Below are 19,168 nucleotides of genomic sequence, written 5' to 3'. Positions count from 1 at the left end.
TGTGGAGACGAGTGAGTGAACGAGCTGAATTCAGTTGGTTGGGTGGAGGTGTTTGTCGTGTTCGGGACGGTGTTCAGGCCAATTATGCACAAGAGGAAATTCTGCAATCAGATCTATCTGCCAATAACAACTGAAGGAAAATGTGACATAATACTGAACAAAACCGCCGTGCCGGCACGGTTTACGGCTGTTGGCCCAGCGACGAAATTTACGAATGCTGCAATATCAGGTAGTAGTGGGATTCGAACCCCGTCCCCGAAGAGACTAAAATCTTGATCCAGCGCCTTAGACCGCTCGGCCATGCAACCACATCAAAGCTGTCTGGAATCTGAAACTAGTGACTGGTGATTGAAAAGTGGCTTGGTCTTGTAAGTAAAAGGGGAAACAAAATGAAATTAAATTCGTGATCGGCAAACTCTCTTCTGATGCAACCCACTAGATCAGAAGAAGCTACCTGTTCACAGGGCAACACTGATAAATAGATCTTTGTTGGAACACACCCTTTGTAAATTTAATTAATAATTTATCCCTGTTGTGTATTGCAAGCAGGAAGTTGTTGTAAGTAAAGTGTGATAAAATCAGTGCGATTTGATTGTGTGTCGCAAAAGAGGTTTTTATTGTTGGTGTAAATAAGAATGCTAATAGCAGAGGATGGTTTTGATCCATCGATCTCTGGGTTACGGGCCCAGCACGCTTCCGCTGCGCCACTCTGCTGTCGGTTGGAGCACAATGCAGGCTGGTGTTTAGCTTCCGATGCCCCACGGTGCTGTGTGTTAGCAAGACAAATTTCAGCATCCAGGCTGTGTTGAAAGCTGCAGCATGGCCGTCAAACAGCCCAGAGACCCGGACCCCGCAGCACCCGTGTTGGCAGGCTCACATGGCTGCGTAATTTCACAAGGACACTCAGTATTACTCCACCGACAATGGGACAGACACAAAATGACACACAGAAAACTAGCAAGGGTCTTTCTCGCCACACAAAGGGAGGGATAGAGAAATACACTGATTAAACAAGAGAGAGAGAGAGAGAGAGACAGACCGAATAACACAAGGGAGAGACAGAGACTGAGGGAAATCCGAGACTTCGAGAGAAACAGAGAGGGTTTGTTGGCAGACAGGGAAACGGAGACTGAGATGAAGAGATAGACTTGCATGAAGGTGCTTTCTGCTGTGTAAAGAAATTCCCTGTTGTGTAAAGATGTTCCCCGTTATATAAAGTTGTTCACTGTTGCGTAAAGATGTTCTCTGTTGTGTAAAGGTTTTCCCTGTTGTTTAGAGATGTTGTCTGCTTTGTAAAGATGTCCGATATTGAGTAATGTGTTTCCTGTTGTGTAAAGGTTCTCCGTGTTGTGCAACGGTGTTCCGTCTTGTGTGAAGGTATTCCTTGTTGTGTAAAGGCCTAAGACCACCATCTGGTGCTGGAGAGGTGGCGCTGCAGGAATGCGTTGAGAGAAAGGGGAAGGCCAAGGCTGCTCCAAGTTTGCAGCATTTGCAGCTTATGTTGGTGCGAATAACGTGATTAGAAAGTTGTGTGGCAGATTCTTGTGTTTATGTCAGTTATACTATAGCTAAGCTTCGGCCTTGTATATCACTTGGTCCACTTGTAGATTACATCAATCGGCATAGTCGGCAGGATTGTAGACACTGGCCGATCCCACACGAAAGTTGAGCTAGAAAGGATGAGTACATTTAAATTACCACCCATAAATTCGAAAGCTCACAACGTCCTGTGAGAATCGGTAGGTCTGCGATTAAAAGCACATAGGTAGACAGACTCGAGAAAGGGGTGCAATCTGATAAGCTGGGAAGGTGCAAATTCCACTAAGCCGGGGAGGCAGCAAAATCCTCTAAGCCGCGGAGGGGGCAAAATCCTTTAGGTCGGATAGGTGGCTAAATGGCCGGTGAAGTCCTATGAATATTGAATCCTTGGGAGTCATGGGGTGATCGACATGGACAAGGATGGCTGCCTATCCCAAACACCTAGCCTGAGCCGGAATTAAGAGGACATAGTCCCACGTGATGGCCAGGATCATGTAGATGTAGGGAACTAAACACACAACAGAATCGTGATCCCGTGATGAGTGAGTGCGCAAAATAATTGTGTGTGGGTGAATGATAGAGTGACATAAGAACCATTGAGAAGTAGGTCAGAAGTTATATAGAATGCCTCAAAAGGATGCAGAGATAGAGGAGGAGGGACTATCCCCTTGGGGAGATCCTGACTCCATCACTCACTATTTAGCGGACAAAGATCAAAAACTTATCGAAACTATGAAAAAAAAGGGTGGGATCCCGAAGACAGTGCAGAGAGCCAAAGGGCTTGGTGGAGAGGACAAACCAAAGATAAAGAGGGAAAAGGGTGAATGGGGAATCTTAGTTTGTTACCAGAAACAACGTAAGGAATTGAAACAGAAGGAAGAGATAAAGAAGTAAAAAGATATAATTTGCAGGCTAACGAATCTGAAAACTCAGCAAAGGAAGGGGAAAAAAAACGGATCTGGAAAGCCAGGCAAAGCTGCTGAGTCACTGATTTAAAAAGGGGGAAAAAAAAGAGCGACTTAAATTTTTACCGACATGGAAGTTATTAACGTCTGTGCCGTGACAAATAAAACCCAAGATTGCTGAGTGAAAGGAACCTTAAACAAATGCTGGAATTTCAGTTTGTATGCAAGTGTGTGTTAAAGTGTGACATTTTTCCTGACTGAATTTTTTCGAAGTTACTGTATTTTATTGTCTGAAAGTCTGTCTTTAAATGAAAGATTCTGTTATGTGTGTTTTAGCTCCACCCACTTCTCTACTAAAAACGTTTAAAATTTTTGTCTTGTCTTGGATTTTGGAAGTTTTAAGACTGCGTGAATAAGATTGTGCCCCCAGAATTGAAAAAAACTACTACAATTTAAGTTAAGCTGGTGTGTAAAAAACTGAGAAGAACAAAAAAAGTTTGGTTAAGAAAAGATTAAATTTCAGTCGAAGATTTAACCTTGGAGTTGCGGCTGCTATGGTGAAAACTTCTAAAGCAGTTTGATTTGCTTAAATGTGAAAAACTAATTTTTCTCCAGTTATATTCAATGTTTTTTTTACAGTATTTTGGAAAGACATCTGAAGAAAGGACAATAAGAAATATGACGTAATTTACTGTTTTCTGCAAGAATGTGCTATTTTGTTTAGTTTTATCTGTTCACTGTTTTACAAAAGATAAGCTTCAGCCTTGAAGTTACAGTTGTCAATGTGCCTGGAAGAAAATTAATTTGAATATTTACAATGCATACGTGATTGCTTCTTTGTTAAAAATGGTTTCTTTCTTTCTTTTCCAAGTGATACTGAGTGGTAAAATAAAATTGATCTGGATCAAATTGGAGTGATGAGGATAATTGAACTATTAATACCAGACTTTCATTGTGGCCAGGGTGAAATTCTAATTGGTATAAATTGGTGTAGTCCGAATTGAATAAGATAACTCCAGTTTGCAAGAACATCCGATATTGGCAGGTCCCGCTACAATACTTAATTGACTACGGTACTGGAAACCCTACAGAATGTGGGACTAAAGGTAAACTCTGGAAAGATACAGGTAGGGAAGGATGGAGTAATCTAGCTAGGATACAAAGTATAATAAATTAAAACACACAAGAAGATTACTGACCAACACCAACAGGGCAATGCATGGGCAGCCAGGGCAGTCAAGCGGGCAGCTGAGAAAGGGAATCTGACCAATGAAGCCCAAGTGTTCGTGTTTAGTTAAAGTGTGAAAACACAACTGTCTATTTCGATCAGGAAAGTTTTCTTTAATTTATGTGAAGTGACGCAATTGCGTGCAGCTGAAAATGTTTCGCTCCAGCTTCTTAAAAATCTGCAAAGGAGTTAACCCTTTCCACAGACAGCTGTTTAAGTTCACCAAGCAACAACTTTAGTATGAACTTTAAAGATATTGGACATTATTAAATTTAAGTTTCTTAATTTTAAGCTGGTATTGCCCCAGTGACAGAAGGAAAATTATGATCTGATAAATTAACCCCTTAGGCTCTAAGAAGTGTCACAATGGATTATCTTCTTTCTTTTGTTGTATGGAAGTTATCTTGTAAACTTATTGCTGCAACACCTCAAACGGCAGGAAGGCTGCTTGGGAGGCTGTCCTGTTAGCCAAAGATAAATCTATACAGATAGTTAGACATGAGCCAGAACCCCACATCTATGATAGGAATGGAAGGAGAGGAACAATGTTGCACCTGTGAAGAGGAACTAGAATATGCAGACAGGATCAAGGAATTACCTTTGACGGAAACGGACTTACAGCTATATGTGGATGGGTCTCCTAAATATGTTAACGGAACACCACAAACAGGTTGGGCTGTGGTGATGGGAAACGGCACCATCCAGAGGGAAGGAAGACTACCAGGGGATAGTTCAGCACAAGGTGCCGAGTTAACGGCATTGACAGAGGCATTAAAATTAGCAGCAGGAAAACGGGTGAATATCTATATCAATAGTCGCTATGTTAATGGCATAGTACATGCTTATATGGCTGCCTGAAGTAGATGGGGTACATCGCCTGGGGGGCAAACACTTACTGCATGAGGGCTTAGTAAAGAGATTGGTAGCCACCTCGGAGCTAACCACAGAAACGGCGGTAGTGAAGGTAAAATACCACCAGCGGGGGAATTCCCCCACAGAAAAGGGAAACAGAACCGCCGATCCTGCAGCCAGAAATGTGGTACAGCAACAGATTGCAGCGGTAAACAAGAGTGAAACAGAACCAGAAATGCAAATAGACATAGCCGCTATTATTGCATTACCAGAGGATATAGACATAATTACATAAGGAAGTCTCCTAGGAGGAGAAGCAGCTGTGGGAACGAAGGGGTGCAAGAGAAAGGGCGGGGGGAATATGGAGGAAAGAGCAGCAAATATGTACACCAAGCTGTATACAACAAGAATGGATGAAAATGTACCATGCTAGACAACACACACATATATCCAATATGTTAAACAACCTCCAGCGATGAAACAAGCTGTGGGCAAATTCTTTAGACACTGCCGCATATGTGCACAGCATAACATAGGGTAACCTGTCAATGTAAAGTGTGCACATCAGCCACGACCAGGAGGCCCATGGGAGAAGTTGCAGATGGACTTTACTGGACCTCTACCAAAATCAAAGGGAAAAATATACTGCTTGGTAATAATAGATCAATTTAGTAGATGGGTTGAATCATTCGCCACTAGAGATTGTACAGAAACAACAGTAGCACGAATAATGGCAGAGCAGGTAGTACCACGATGGGGGGTCCCGCTGCAGATTGATTCAGACCAGGGAACACACTTTACAGGGAAGGTTATAAAGGAAACATGCGCATTATTAGGTATCAGACAAAGGTTCCACACACCATACCACCCTCAGAGTTCAAGGATGGTGGAAAGGATGAATCGAACTTTCAAATTATCCTTAGATAAAGCAATAGAAGACACAGGAAAGGGATGGGCGGAGTTACTCCCGAGTATACTGGTGAGGCTTAGGGCAACCCCGAATAGAACTACGGGGCTGACATCTTTTGAACTAATGACCGGACGAACAATGACACTGCCGGAAGGAGACACTACCGGGTGTGAGGATGCAGGGCCCCTGAAGGATAGAACTAGGAGATTTAATAAAAAATTGTGTACGCAATTACACGCTCTCAGAAATGTGGCCAGAGACCAACAGATTATATGAGATCTAGAACAGCATACACGGGACGACCAGAAGGAGGTTCCAGTAATAGGTAACAAGGTAATGGCAAAACTAATCCCTGACAAACCAGGGTTAGCACCTAGATGGTCAGGACCCTACGAGGTATTGATGAACAGTGACACATGCGCTTGTATATACGAGTCTGGAACAGGTAAAGGAAGGTGGAAACTTAGAAACATAGAAACATAGAAGATAGAAGCAGGAGTAGGCCATTCGGCCCCTCGAGCCTGCTCCACCATTCAATGCGATCATGGCTGATCATCCAAATCCCTGCTTTCTCCCCATAACCCTTGATCCCTTTAGCCTTAAGAAATATATCTAACTCCTTCTTGAATATATTTAATGATTTGGCCTCTACTGCCTTCTGTGGTAGAGAATTCCACAGGTTCATCACTCTCTGGGTGAAGAAATTCCTCCTCATTTCTGTCATAAATGGCTTACTCCTTACCATTAGACTGTGACCCCTGGTTCTGAACTCCCCGACCATCGGGAACATCCTTCCAGCATCTAGTTTGTCTAGTCCTGTTCGAATTTTATAACTTTCAATGAGATCGCCTCTCATTCTTCTAAACTCCAGCGAGTATAAGCCCAATCGACCAAATCTCTCCTCATACGTCATTCCTGCCATCCGAGGTACCAGCCTGGTGAATCTTCGCTGAACTCCTTCCATGGCAAGAACATCCTTCCTCAGATAAGGCGACCAAAACTGCACACAATACTCAAGATGTGGTCTCACCAAGGCCCTGTACAACTGCAGCAAGACATCCTTGTTACTCTTCTCAAAACCTCTCGCTACACAGGCCAACATACCATTTGCCTCCTTAACCACCTGCTGCACCTGCATGCTTACCTTCAGCGATTAGTGCACAAGGACACCTAGGTCTCGTTGCACTTCCCCTTCTCCCAATCTATTGCCATTCAGATAATAATCTGCCTTCCTGTTTTTGCAACCCAAAGTGGATAACCTCACATTTATCCACGTTGTATTGCATCTGCCATGATTCTGCCCAATCACCGACCCTGTCCAAATCATCCTGGAGCTTCTCTGCATCCTCCTCACATCACACACGCCCAACCAGCTTTGTGTCATCTGCAAACTTCGAGATATTACATCTAGTGCCCTTGTATAGATCATTAATATATATTGTGAATAGCTGGGGTCCAAGGACCGATCCCTGCAGTACCCCACTAGTCACTGCCTGCCACTCATAAAAAGACCCGTTTATTCCAACTCTTTGCTTTCTGTCTGCCAACCAGTTCTCTAGCCAAGTCAATACCTTGCCCCCAATCCCATGTGCCTTATCTTCACACGCTAATCTCTTATGCGGGACCTTATCCAAAGCCTTCTGAATGTCCAAATACACAACATCCACTGGTTCTCGCTTATTTGTTTTACCAGTTGCATCCTCAAAAAATTCCAATAGATTAGTCAAGCTCGATTATCATTTTGTAAATCCATGTTGACTTTGTCCGATCCTGTCACTGTTTTCCAAGTGCTCTTCTATTACATCTTTTATAATGGGCTCTAGCATTTTCCCCACTACCGATGTCAGGCTTACCAGTCTATAATTCCCCGTTTTCTCCCTACCACTTTTTTGAATAATTGAATAATTGTAAAATTAGCTACCCTCCAATCCATGTGTTCTGTTCCAGAATCTATCGAATGTTGGAAGATGATCAGCAATGCATCGACTATTTCTAGGGCCACTTCCTTAAGTACCCTAGGAAGTAGATTATCAGGCCCTGGGGATTTATCGGCATTCAATCCCGTCAATTTCCCTTACGCCATTTCCCTACAAATACTGATTTCTTTCAGTTCCTCCCTTTCATCAGACCCTATGTTCCCGACATCTCAGGGATGTTATTTTTGTCCTTCTTTGTGAAGACAGAACCAAAATTTGTATTTAACTTGTCTACCATTTCTTTGTTCCCCATTATAAATTCCCCTGATTCTGACTGCAAGTGACCTACTGGAAGCACAGGACTCAGTTACAGGTATATAACAAGGACAATGATTAAGCCAGAGATGGTGCCTTTTGAGGAGAGTGAGGAATATGCTAGAATGTATAAAGAATGGAAGGGGATTAACTTCATATATCAATGATAGGGCTGTGCGTGATTTTAATATTATACACCGTGGTTTGCATCTTCAAGTATATCTGGAAACAGAGCCACAGACTATCAATGAACAAGATGTACAACATCTCGAACTAACAAAGCAATTAAGAATAGAATAATTCTAACCAGCTTATGATGACTGGCCCCTTTGTCTATCATTACAGGAACGATAAACTCGTAGAAAGATGAAGTGGAACATCATTTGCGCGCTCATCGGGATTTTATGGCTAATTATAAGCACTGAGTCTGTTGGGAATAAAGAGGGAGAGAGGCGCTGTCCAGCAGGATTTACAGTATGAAGTAACGAAATCTGTACATAAAATCAGAGTGGTAGGAGGACCAGATATGGTGATGGAGGATACAGGCTACCACCGGAGTGTTTGGTTAAGATGAGCACCGGACAATGGGGCACATGTTTAAATGGCACTTTCTGTGTGAAAAACATCCCACCATCATCCACAACCCCACTACCTTGCCTGTCAATGGAAAAAGTAGCATGATGGGGTTCAATCATAAGAAAAACACAAGATGAGGTGTATTTTAGTGTAACACATAGAGTTATTTAGCTTGCCATTAATATGTGTACTTTTGAGATGCCCGTGATGTGTAACAAGCATACAAAAGAATTATGGAACTCCCTGTGGGTAAAACAATCAGGGGGTCCACAGGGAAAATCTATCTTACAAAGACGTAAGAAACGGGGAATATTTGAAATGGCTGGAGCAGGGTATGTGGCCAGGTTAGCAACAGTTAATAGTTTTGACTTAGAAGGAGTAAACGAAGGAGTAGAGGAACCCGAAGCAAAAATGGACAAGTTACTAAAACAAGCCACCGGAAATAGCCAGCAAAGGCACTGGAAGGAAAACAAACGACAACAAAATTGTTCGGGTGGAAGGGATAGTAGCCTACTATGAAAAAACAATTAATAGATTTATTGATCAGATCAGCAATACATCACGCAAAACCCATAAGGAATTGATATGTGCAAAGTATGGCTCATGGCTATGGTCGAATGCTCAGCATAACATGAAGCAAATAAATAATGGACAAATCCCTGACTGGATTACTAATGAGGATCTGGAAACTTGGATTGACACAAATAAAAGCCTATGCAAATGGCGTAAAATGGGACAAGTATACAGGGTAGGCAATTGTCTGACCCAATGGACTAAGGTGATTGGCTTTGTACTAGCCATCCCACAACTCCCAGAAGAGGGACAGCCCCTATGCGACGTGATTAACATAGGAGAGATTCAAAGGGAGAGTTTGGTTAAATATCATGATGTCCCTACCAAGGCAATTTGGAAAAGGGATGAAGATAATAACCAGAAGAATGGAACCTTAAGGGGGTGTTAATGGACGGGTGCCTCCATAATGGAAGGACATGGGTGCGTACACACACCCCCACCGAAGGAGACACAGCCGAGTGCGGATTTACGAAAACCACCAATTGCACCCTTGAGCTACACCCACGAGGGATACACCGGACAACGGCAGCAACGAGGAACAATGGGCCATTTTGTGTCACCACAACTGAACAGAAATATGAATATCAAGATCTGACATGTCGCATTCCCCAACCAAACTTTTGTTTCTATCCAAAGATATCTACACAGATAGGGCACCAATATATACACCCACCAAGACCACAGCAAGGGAAAACCTGGTCGCTTGATAATATGGGACTTAATAAAGAGGTTGAAACTTATGTCATATCAGAGTCCAAGGCAATTCCTAAGTTAGAGGAAGAAAAAGCTTGGAAGAAATTAGAGCAGGAAACGAAGGAAATTTTAAAGTATTATCATTAAATAGAAGAAGACGTAAAGAAACAACAAAAATACATTAGTAAAACGTTAGCAGAGACTCCTTGGTACAATAAGATCTGGAACTGGGGGCTAAATGTTGATATACACCCCTGGATAAGGATCATATCATACGTATTAGTAGTTGTGCAAGGCACCGTATTAATGATCCTTTTGTTATTAATTTGTGGATATTGCCAGTGCAAAAGAACCGAAACTTAGCACAAGCCATAATCTAACAAATAACGAAGGAAGGAGGGAAAGAAAGACTGTTGCTAACCACCAACAAACAAGTGGTAGGGCGTGAGAAGAATGATTATGAAAACTGTGTTTAGGATTGTGGAAGTATGAGTACTAGACACCCTTGGCGATTCAAGCAGAAAATAAAACAAGCTCTTCACCCCATTATTACATCACAGCATCACGAGAGGCCTAGGCCACTGGAGAAATACTACATTATTTAATGCTCTTGAAACCGTGAAAGCAATTTTAACCATTGGAAATATTTATTTTGCAACCCATTGAAGAAAATGCACGTCGTCTGTGCAGCCATCTTCCAGTTGATGCTGCTTCCTGCTGCGATGCTTATTTAATGAACTAAGCCAGACGAGCCACAGTTCTCAACCCTGCCGGCCAAGATCGGTACATGAGAATGTTGTATCCGTGTGTTAATGGAGACACGGAATGCAGGAGTTGGTTTAACAGGTGTTTACTGGACAAAGTCTGGAGGTGAACTAACAGATACATGACACTATACAGGCTTATATAGCCCGAGTGGCCACTACCGGCATTACAGTACACAGGGTCACTTAAAGGCACATACACCACAATTCCTCCCATTTCAGACAACCAGTACATAACATTTTAAGTAATTGTTATTAACATGTGTACAAGAACAATAATCTAAACATTTGCTGCAGTTAATCAATTATAAGTCAGTCTCTCTGGAGGCTTCCTGACTCAGTCCGGATAACGCCTCGGTGGTGTAGTAGTTTTCGGTGGTGTAGTAGGTTCCTTTGGCAAGGTCGATTCGGCTTGAATGCCAGTGTCGGGTTCATCTGGTTCCAGTATCACCGGATCGGAGGTAGATACTATGGCTATCTCTGCTTCATCATTAGGTGTATTGAGTTGTGGTGTAGGTTGTCCCTTTTCGGATGACTCCATGATCTGGTCAGCATGGCGCCTTATTATGCTTTCTCCAATGTCCATGGTATACATCAGTGATCCTAGTCGTGTGCAAATATTTCCAGGCTGCCATTTCTCGGTACGGTAGTCCCGGTCCAAAACGTGTTGACCTATCTGGAAGGTTCTAGTTGGCCTTTCATTCATGCCTTGAAATTGCCGGTTCTCTACGTCCCTTCTGATGTTTGGCTTGATCAAATCCAGCCGGCATCTTAGTCTACTATTGAAAAACATCATGGCGGGAGTTTGGTTTGTAACCATATGTGTTGCATTCCTGTAGGCAAACAAGGAGTTATCTACCTTATGCTGTAGATTAATGCCCTCATTAACCATAGCCTTTATGGCCTTCTTGAAGGTCTGGACAAACCTTTCAGCCAATCCATTGGTGGCGGGATGGTATGGGGCGGATGTATAGTGCTTAACCCCATTGTTTTTTAAGAACTTTCTGAATTCTTCGGACACAAATTGTGGTCCATTATCAGAACAGATCTGTTCAGGCAGCCCATTCCTGGCAAAAATGGTCCTTAATACTGTGATGGATTTTTCCGTGGTGGGGGAGGACATCTTTATTACCTCCAGCCACTTGGAGTGTGCATCAACCGCGATTAAGAACATTGAGTCCATAAATGGACCAGCAAAGTCGATGTGTACCCTTTGCCATGGAGTTGAGGACCACTCCCATGGATGTAGAGGGGCTTGTGGTGGGGCGTTTTGGACCTTCTGGCATCCTAGACAGCCGTTGGTCATTGTCTCCATCGAAACCTGTCCACCACACAAACGCTCTGGCTAGGTTCTTCATTTTCACTCTACACAGATGCCCCTCGTGAAGCTCCTTTAGCACTTTATCCTGGAGTTTGGGTGGAATCACCACTCTGGATTCACACATCAAGCTTCCTCGGCACACTGACAGCTGTTCCCTTGTTTGTGAGAATGCTGGCAACAGTGGTTCGCCATGTGCTGGCCATCCCTTTACAGTTAAATCGTAGACTCGTGAGAGAGTCGGGTCATTTCTCGTTTCCTTTTCAATGGCAGAATTTGTTACTGGTAGACAATCTACTATGGTAGAGTGGAACATTTCCACTGGGTCCACTGTAGGTGCTTCTTCTACCATTGGCAACGGTAGACGCGATAAACCGTCTGCATTTCAATGCTGTTTTGATCATTTGTATTCTATGTCATATCGGTGTGCCCCTAGGAAAAGGGACCACCTCTGTTGCCTTTGTGCCGTCAAAATGGGAACGCCCTTTTTAGGCTTGAATATGGAGACGAGGGGTTGATGGTCAGTCAACAAGGTAACTTTTTGTCCGTGTAGGCAATGGTTGAATTCCTTCACTCCCCATACCAGGCTGAGTGCTTCCCTGTCGATCTGGGCATAGTTACGCTCAGCTGACTTCAATGAGCGTGATGCAAAAGCTATCGGCCGCTCTGAGCCATCAGGGAATCTATGCGATAATACCACTCCTACGCTGTAAGGGGATGCATCGCACGCCAGTCTGATAAGCAGTGATGGGTTTTAATGAGCCAAAACTTCCTTGGACGTGATCAATCCTTTACATTTATGGAAGGCACGTTTACAGTCCTCGTTCCATTCCTAAATTACTCCCGTTTGTAGCAGTTCGTTAAGAGGGTGCAGAACAGTTGACAAGTTCGGTAATAATTTATGATAGTAATTTATCAATCCCAGGAACGACCTTAATTGTGAGACATTTTCAGGTGCTGGGGCTTTAATGACCGCTTCAATTTTTTCAGGTGACTTATGCAACCCTTCTTCGTTAATTATGTGGCCACAATATGATATTTGTTTCTGGAAAAATTCGCACTTCGAGCGGTTTGCTCGTAGGCCCCGTTCTCTCAGCCTAGTGAGCACCTGCTCCAAATTGGCAAGGTTCTCGTTGTCGTTTTCTCCTGTTAAAAGGATGTCGTCTAGGTAGCATTGAGTCCCAGGATTCCCTTGCATGACTTGTTCCATAGCTCTTTGCCAGATAGCTGAAGCTGATGCTACTCCGAAAACCAGTCGATTGTAGTGGTACAGGCCTTTGTGTGTGTTTATTGTGAGATACTTTTTAGAGGCCTCCTCAACCTCCATCTGTAGATATGCCTGTGCCAAGTCAATTTTTGTGAAACGTTTCCCTCCGGATAGTGAGGTGAAAATATCTTCTATCCTCGGTAGAGGTTACTGTACCGTGTGAAGGACCGGGTTTACAGTCACCTTGAAGTCCCCACAGATGCGAATTTCTCTTTGTTCTTCAGATTTATCATTATTCAAAGTTTTCTTCATGGCCAGGACGATGTGTGTTGCCCACTTGCTCCAATCTATCTTGGATAACACGCCTGTCCTTTCCAAATTCTCCAGCTCTGCCTCGACTGCTGGGCGAATTGCGTATGGCACCGGCCTTGCTTTAGAAACTTGGGAATTGCCGCATCTTCCACCTTTATTGAGGCAGTGACGCCTTTCAAGGTTCCTAGTTCCTGTTGGAACACTTCTTTGGCGTTGGCCAAGTTGTCTTTCAATCGTTCATGTGTGATGTCATCATCATTTTATTTCTTACTGGTCACCGTCAGTGCCTGAATGGAGTGCCAGTCTAAACGTATCTTTCCGATCCATTCACGTCCCAACAGCGGTGGACCACCATTTTGCAGAACGTATAAATACAATTTTTGTATTTCCTTGCCGTTGTATACAACAGGCACCCTTATTTTCCCTCTGGGGTATACTTTCTGCCCCATATATGTTTTAAAGATAATGGATGTGTCTTTCAAGGGTATATGCGGAAACAGCTGCTCGTAATCCTGTCGACTTATGACGGTCAGAGCTGATCCTGTATCTAGCTCCATTTTAACTGGGGACCCTGCTATCGTAAGGGTAACCCAAATGGTCTGGTAATCTTCTTTGGTAATTGCATTATTTAATTTGAGACAGCTTAGTCTCTTGTTTTCGGAGTCGCTATCGCTCTTCTGTTCTTCGGAGCTACTGTCCGTCATCATTTGTACCTTTTTGTACTTTTCTTTATTGATTTTTTTTTTTGTCAGTGGATTTTTTGTTTCCAGATCGGCATACACGTGCAATGTGTCCCATCTTTCCGCATTGCCTGCATGCTCTGTCCTTGAACCAGCAGTCCCTCTGGTCATGGGTGGATCTGCCGCACCGCTAACATCTCTCGAAACCCTGTGTCATTTCATGGGTGCCGAAATCCTGTGGCTTTTGCTGTATCTCTGCAGCTCATCTCGCTGCTGCTTCGTATGATACAGCCATACTGAAAGCCTTGTCCAGTGTTAAATCTTTCTCAGAAAGTAGCCTTTTCTGTGTTCCTTCACTTAGGAGACCGCAGACGAATTTGTCTCGAAGAGAATCTGCCAGTCCTGCTCCGAATTGGCAGTGCTTTGATAGCTTCCTTAATTCGGTGAGGTAATCAGCGTTACTTTCATTCTTGTGCTGATTCCTCCTGAAGAATTTGAACCATTCCGCTATCAGCAGCGGTGTTGGGTTTAAGTGTTTCTATAGGGTATCAACAATTTCCTTAAAATTCTTGTCCATCGGTTTGGCTGGAGTGATTAAGTTTTGTAACAGCCCACATTCCTTTGCGCCCATTAGATTTAGGAGTATCGATGCCTTTTTATCATCCTCTATTTCATTTGCTGTGCAATATATCTCCACTCTTTCCACATATGTGGTCCAATCCTCTACATCACTATCGAAAATAATAATATTGCCAGTCTTAGGCATCCTGAAAAAAAATTGCGCCTCCCGCGCTTTCCTTTCTTCCTTGCTGAGAAAAAAAATGGTGCCTCCCACGCTTTCCCGCCGCTGTTGCTGCTGACAATGCTGTTCTCCGCGGTTTTTATTTATACAAATATTTTTTATAGTCGGAGACTTGTTCCCGCCGGACTCTCTGGGAGTTTCCCCTCCCTCTGCATGGTCCGAACGCCGACCTGCTTTGCAGAGCTGGCCTTCTCCAGAGTGCTCCACCCTTCGTCTCTGTTTGCCTGCGCCTTGACTGCTTGGCCCCGCTGTAGAGCCAGCCGATCGAGCCCCAGCCCGCCGCGCATGAAGGATTATTGCAGTGCCTGCCACCAGCCCGGCTAGCTGGTGATACCACAGTTTTTTCTTTTTATTTCTTTTATTCTTCTTCCTTCGTCTGAGGAATCGATCTCCTTGAGGTGCTGCCGAATTGCAGGTAAGTCCGTTTCCAATTCGTCTCCACTGTTGTATCTGTGTGTTAATGGAGACACGGAATGCAGGAGTTGGTTTACAGGTGTTTACTGGACAAACTCTGGAGGTGAACTAACAGATACAAGACACTATACAGGCTTATATAGCCCGAGTGGCCACTACCAGCATTACAGTACACAGGGGCTCTTAAAGGCAAATACACCACAGAGAACATAAGAAATAGGAGCAGAATTTGGCCATTCGGCCCTCGAGCCTGCTCCACCATTCATTAAGATCACGGCTGGTCCTCTACCTCAACTGAAGCTTCCAGACTTAGTCCCATATACCTTGTTACCCGTAATGTCCAAATCCATCTCAGTTAGGAATGTACTCAATGATTAAACAGCCACTGCCCTCTGCAGTAGAGAATTCCAAATATACACAACCCTTAGAATGAAGAAATTTCTCATTATCTCTATCCAAATTGGCCGGCCCCTTATTCTGAAACACTGAATGCTAGCTCTGCGCTCCAGAGCCAGGGCAAAAAGGCTCTCATTATCCGCCCAGTCAAGCCCTGAAAGAATTTATATGTTCTTCCTTCGTACAATCTGCTGATTTCATTTCACCACAGAAAACAATGTTTAACTGGATGGACACGCAGCAGGAAATAGAATGCAGCTGCAGATTTATTCTCCAACCACTTTTTCTGACACGCAGGTGGCCGTATAAAGCGATAAAAGCAGCACACGAGAGAAGAGGCGATTTCAATCCCTTTCGTAGTGTCGAATTGCCTCAATTTGGCCGAACACCATATGAAGCAGCAACTTGAATCAGACATTGCACTTCGTTTCAGTCTCAAAACTTTAAGCGATCACTCACTGAAAACTGCACGGAAAAACAAAAGCACACGGCCCATGCGAGTCAGTAAACCGCATTCAAATACAGCAACCAAATCATCTCGCGACGAAGATTTTGTGATTAGAAATTCATATCTCTTGCATTTGGCTGAAAACAAGAGATTGCAGGGGCTGCTCGCTTCTCGGCCGCGGCGCCAGTGACAGGAACAAGTCATCCGCTCACAGCCGATTCCTCCAACGTACTGGAGCTGCTTGTGACGGAGCAGCTCAATCCTCAGGCCCTGATTGGACACATTCAATGGGGGCATTCTGGCGCCGCTGCATGTGATTGGTTGGTTGTTGCCACGTGATCAGGGTGCGGGCGATGCCAGGAAGCTAAAATTGTCTGGCAATTGTTATTGCTTCAAGCTGGTCGGGGAGTCCAGAACCAGGTGTCACAGTCTAAGGATAAGGGGTAAGCCATTTAGGACAGAAATGAGGAGGAATTTCTTCACCCAGAGAGTGGTGAACCTGTGGAATTCTCTACCACAGAAGGCAGTAGAGGCCAATACATTAAATATATTCAAGAAGGAGTTGGATATATTTCTTAAGGCTAAAGTGATCAAGGGGTATGCGGAGAAAGCAGGGATCGAGTACTGAATTTGGATGATCAGCCATGATCGCATTGAATGGCAAAGCAGGCTCGAGTGGCCGAATGGCCTACTGCTGCTCCTATCTTCTATATTTCTATGTTTCCGTTCTTATCTATGTAAGTGTAAAACTAATGAGAGTGTAGGAAAGGGTTTTCAGAATGGATTATCTGAAGATGCAGGTGAGGATTTAAATGAATATTGGGCATCTGTGTTAAATATGGAGAAGGACGATATAGGCATAGAAATCAGGCAGAGGTATTTTGATATACTTGAACAAATTAGTATTGAGAAGGAGGAGGTACTCGCAGTTTTATCCGGCTTAAATGTGGTTAATCCCCAGTCCCAGACGAGTAGTATCCCAGTTTGCTGTTTGAGGCTAGGGAGCAGATTGCATGGGTTCGGAAACCAATTTTCAGAAACTCTCTGACCACAAGGCAGGTGCCAGAGGACTGCGGGACAGCTAACATTGTACCATTATTCAAGAAGGGTAGTAGGGTTAATCCAGGGAATTAGAGGCCAGTGAGTCTAACACCAGTGGTAGGGAAAATATTTGAAAACATTCTGAGGGACAGAATTAGTCTCCACTTGAAGAGGCAACGATTAATCAAGGGTAGTCAGCATGGCTTTGTCAGGGGGAGATCATATCTAACCAATTTGATATAATTTTTCGAGGGGGTGACTAGGTCTGTGGATGAGTGTAGTGTAGTTGATATAGTCTACATGGACTTCAGTAAGGCTTTTGACAAAGTCCCACATGGGAGACTGGTCAAGAAAGTAAGAGCCCCTATGATCCAGGGCAATTTGGCACATTGGATCCAAAATTGGCTTAGTGGCAGCAGGCAGAGTATGATGGCCGAAAATTGCTTTTGTGACTGGAAGTCTGTGTCCATTGGTGTACCGCAGGGATCTGTGTAAGTTGCTTTGCTGTTGTAGTGTACATTAATGATTTAGATATGAAGGTAGGAGGTATGATCATTAAGTTTGCAGATGAGACGAAACTTGTTGGAGTGGTACATAGCGAGGATGGAAGCCGCTGGCTACAGAACGATATAAACGGGATGTTTAGGTGGGCAGAACAGTGGCAAATTGAATTTAAGCCTGAAAATTGCGAGGTGATGCATTTTTGGAGGACTAAGAAGGCAATGTAACACAGAAAGAATGGTAGGACCCTAGGAAGGACAGACGATCATCTACCACTGAGCTACATCCACAACTGATGCTTTGCTGTAATGTAGTACAGAAGACCTGGCAGCCTTTTCTTTCTAATCACCCTTTGCTTTCTAAGTCTGTGCTGAAGAAGGAGCACCTGATGCAACTGTGGGTGAAGAGAAGAATTTTTTGGCCTCGTCACTCCAGGAACAGAGGAAGGAGAAATGAGAAGGAAATCTTCGGGAACTATTTGGCCTCTTCGCTCTAGGAAAAAAGTAGACTGAGAGGAGAGCTGACGTAGGCCTTTAACATTTTGGAGGAGTGAAAGTCATAGAATGTTACATTACAACAGGGGCCCTTTGGCCTGTTGTGCCTGTGCCGGCTCTTTGAAAGAGCTGTCCCATTTCGTCCCACACCCCAGCGTTTTCCCCACAAGCCTGCAGATTAGTTCTCTTCAAAAACATGTCCAATTGCCTTTTGAAGTTGCTTCGAATCTGAATACCTTTTGAGGTAATGCATTCCTGCACATAACAACCGTCTGTGCGCCAATATATATTACATCTTTGACCTCTGGTTACCATTCTAATTGTCAGGAAATAGTTTTCCTACTTGACCTATCAAATCACCTCAAGTTTTTGAATATATCTATTCAGCCTCCCCTTTACCGTCTCTGCTTTAAGGAGAACAATCCCAGGTTCGCCAAACTCTCCACAAAACTAAATCTCTTAACCCTGGTACCATTCTAATAAATCTCCTCTGCACCATCGCCAAGGTCTTGCCATCCTTCCCAATGTGTATGCCCATAATTGAGCATAATACTCCCGCTGAGGCTAACCAGTGTTTTAGGAAGATTTAGCATAACTTCTTTACTTTTCTTCTCTATTTCTCTATTGATAAAGCCAAGCATCCTGTGTGCTTTTTAACAGCCGTGTCCTGCCACCTTCAAAGGTGTGTGCACATACACCTCCAGGTCTTTCTCTTCATGCACCCTTTGAAATTCTACTATTTCCTTCATATTGCCTCTCCTCATTCACCCTAACAAAATATATCACGTCACACTTCTCTGCATTAACTTCCATCTGCCATGTGTTTTCCCATCCTTCTTGAAGGCGATCAGAGAGTCAGCACCCACAAAACCGGAGTGCAACGCATTACTGCTCTCTGGAAAAGTATCACCGCCTAAAATCCAGTCTATTCCTCCCGCTGTGTCAGCTTGAGAATATATTCTTGATATATTACTCGGAATGGAGCACAGGAGCAGATGGGAGGTGCTGTTCAACCGGTAAGTTTGGAAGGGCGAACAGGGAGGCCGCGGTGAGTTGGTGGCAGCAAGGAGCAACAAAATTGTAAAAGTGGTGGAATCAGAGTTAGTGAGATAGAGCGCGCGAGGAGATGTGTGAGTCAATAAATAGATGAATGTTTGAACACACCAATTGCAAATTTAATTCATTATTTATCCCTAAAGTAACATTATGAAGGAAAAGAGAGATATCTGGTCATTATCACATTGCTGCTTATGGGAGCTTGCTGTGCACAAAATGACTGCGGCA

At 43.7% G+C, this 19,168-nt stretch overlaps 1 non-coding gene across 1 annotated transcript; it reads right to left on the bottom strand.

The window, feature by feature from the left end:
- Nucleotides 1-642: 642 nt before the first annotated feature.
- Nucleotides 643-714, bottom strand: trnat-cgu (transfer RNA threonine (anticodon CGU)). The gene has a single exon. It is a non-coding gene; the product is annotated as a tRNA-Thr (tRNA).
- Between the last annotated feature and the right edge of the window lie 18,454 nt (nt 715-19,168).

Source organism: Somniosus microcephalus, unplaced genomic scaffold (assembly GCF_052327205.1).
Source record: "Somniosus microcephalus isolate GS21.2 unplaced genomic scaffold, FLI_Smic_1.0 unresolved_chr9, whole genome shotgun sequence".
Classification (NCBI taxonomy): Eukaryota; Metazoa; Chordata; class Chondrichthyes; order Squaliformes; family Somniosidae; genus Somniosus; species Somniosus microcephalus.
Note: the sequence above shows the minus strand (reverse complement) of the source record. Positions and strands in the feature narration are given on the sequence as shown.